The sequence below is a fragment of the Octodon degus genome, unplaced genomic scaffold (genome assembly GCF_000260255.1).
Source record: "Octodon degus isolate 3935 unplaced genomic scaffold, OctDeg1.0 scaffold00014, whole genome shotgun sequence".
Classification (NCBI taxonomy): Eukaryota; Metazoa; Chordata; class Mammalia; order Rodentia; family Octodontidae; genus Octodon; species Octodon degus.
The window spans coordinates 8,818,538-8,820,932 of record NW_004524590.1 but is presented as its reverse complement, the minus strand read 5'-3'; the positions used below and the strand labels follow the sequence as shown (position 1 = coordinate 8,820,932).

At 38.2% G+C, this 2,395-nt stretch overlaps 1 pseudogene; it reads right to left on the bottom strand.

The window, feature by feature from the left end:
* Window positions 1-1,471: 1,471 nt before the first annotated feature.
* On the bottom strand, window positions 1,472-1,930 carry LOC101573795 (annotated as a pseudogene).
* Window positions 1,931-2,395: the final 465 nt, after the last annotated feature.

Here is a 2,395-nt window from a genome sequence, read left to right as displayed (position 1 = left end):
TATACAGCATATTGTTGGATTTTGTTTCCTAATCACTGTTCCAGTCTGTTTCTCTTAATTGATGAATTGAGTCCATTTACATTGATGCTTATAATTGAGATGTATTGACTTACGATTGACATGTTATTTACCTGTTGTCATTTACTCCTTTTCCTCCTGTGTTTAATTGCTTGCCCTCTTTAGTTGGATGCTTCTGATCTCTTTCATGGAGTTCTGATCATTTTGGTCCCTCTCTAGAATGTCTTTCAGGAGCCTGTGTAGTGTTGGCTTTGTCGTCAGGAAATTCTTTAGCTGTTCTTGGTCATGGAGGTCTTTCACTTCTCCATCAATCTTGAGAGTTTTTCAGGGTACGGTATTCTGGGCTGGAGTTTGATTTCATAGAGGACTGGAAGTACTGTACTCCATGCTTCTCTTGCCTTCATAGTTTGTGAAGAGAAGTTGGTCATAATTCTGATGGGTTTTCCTTTGAATGCGATCTGCTTCTTTTCTCTAACATCTTTCAGTATATTATTCTTGTGCTGAATTTCTGTGATCTTAACTATTATATGTCTTGGTGTGTTTCTGATTGGGTTGAGGTTACTTGGCGTTCTGTATGCTTCGGTTACCTGAATGTCAGATTGTTTCCTCATATTTGGGAAGTCTTCTGCCCATAATTTTTAAATGTTGTTTATATTGACTCCTTTCTCATTGATGCCTATTATTCTCACATTGTTCATCTTTGCATCATTTTGCCGGTGATGGATTATTTTTTCCTGCATCCTAGTTGTTTTATTTTTATTTATTTATTTTTTGAATAACAAAAATATTTTACTAAAACATAAGATTTACAGAAGTTTCCAGACCAGCTATGCAAAATGGTCACAAGCTTTTTTTGAAGGGCAAATCTTCACTTGACTGCAAACTCTCAATGTTATTAGTGAGGGCTGTGATGTTTGTTAATGTTCCCATTTTGGTTCAAACAATTAGCTTGTCCATCTATAGCATCTAAATAAAGTTAGACTTGGCTAGAGAGCGAATCTTAAAAAACTGGTTAGCTGCTTTATAACCAATGCAATTAGATCACCATAAAAAGGAGGGTGGGGGCACACAATTTTGAAACTACCTTACCCCTCAAAATATAGAATAAAATAAAATAAAGAACACCCATACCCTGCAGCTAACCCTGACAACTACCTTCATTCACAGTGCTTTATACTTAAACCATGATGGGGGAAATGAATAAAAGCAGAGGGCCACTGCCTTTAAACGCTTCACAACAATCCAGATGGAACTGCAGCCTCTGCTCGTGCTTTACAACAGTGAATCAGGACAAGACATAGGTTTGCTAATGTGCATTTAATCACCAAAGGACTAAAAATGTCTGGGTTTTTATTCTGTAATGTTCTAAGACTGTGTCCATTAAATGCAAACAAAAAAGGAAGAAGTCTTGGCAGAGCAGGAGAAGTGACACAAACTTGATGATCGGATCGACTTAAATATTATTCATGGCATAGAGCCTAGTCCATGCTCTAGCTGTTTCTATGGCTGGGGCTTCATTGGCCTTCCACTGCTCTGCTACATCATTTGCTAATGGCTCATCTGGATTAGGAGCACTTAACAAAGCCTAGATCGATAGCAGAACTGTGCAGATCTGCAGTGCTGGTGACCACTTATCGTTCAAAATATCTAAACATATTCTTCCCAACTTGTCTACATTTGGATGATAAATTTTGATCATGAAACGTACTTTAGGTGTTGCCATTGGGTATTCTTCTGACAGAAATAGTTCAAGTTTAAAAGTCCCTCCTTCAAAGGGGGAATCCTGGGGGCCAGCAATGACCACGTGAAAATAACGAGTGTTGCTCTCGTCTGGTTCAGCTTTAATCCCAGGAACTGGCTCTGCCAGCAAACGCTGGGTTTCCTTGATGATCCTGCAGGGCAGCCTGGCCATCTTGTCAGATCCCGATTTGGGCCTCTGGTCATGTCTCTCCATCCTAGTTGTTTTAAAGAGATCCTTTCTTACCTTTTCACTAGCTGCACCAGCGTCTTCAAGATCTGAAACTCTGTCTTCATGTTCATATAAACGGTTTTGCAAACTTGTGATTGAGATTTTAAATTCCTCTATATCTCTTTGACTCTGCTTCATGCGATCTATTTCTTTCCTGTATTGCTCATTCAAGGAATCCATCATTTTTCTAATCTTCTGTACTTTTTTAATTAACGTCTTCTTTAGAAGCAGTTATTAATTCTTTTACTGCAGTGTTTTTTTTCAGATTGGGTTTCCTCCCTATGTTTCTGTAGTTGATTCTTAACTTCAGATGCTATGAGTTCCGAGAATTCTGTTCTTCTTTCAGAAAATTTCGCTCTGAATTCCTCTGTTACCTTCTGCTGTTGCTTATTTACTATCAATGTTATT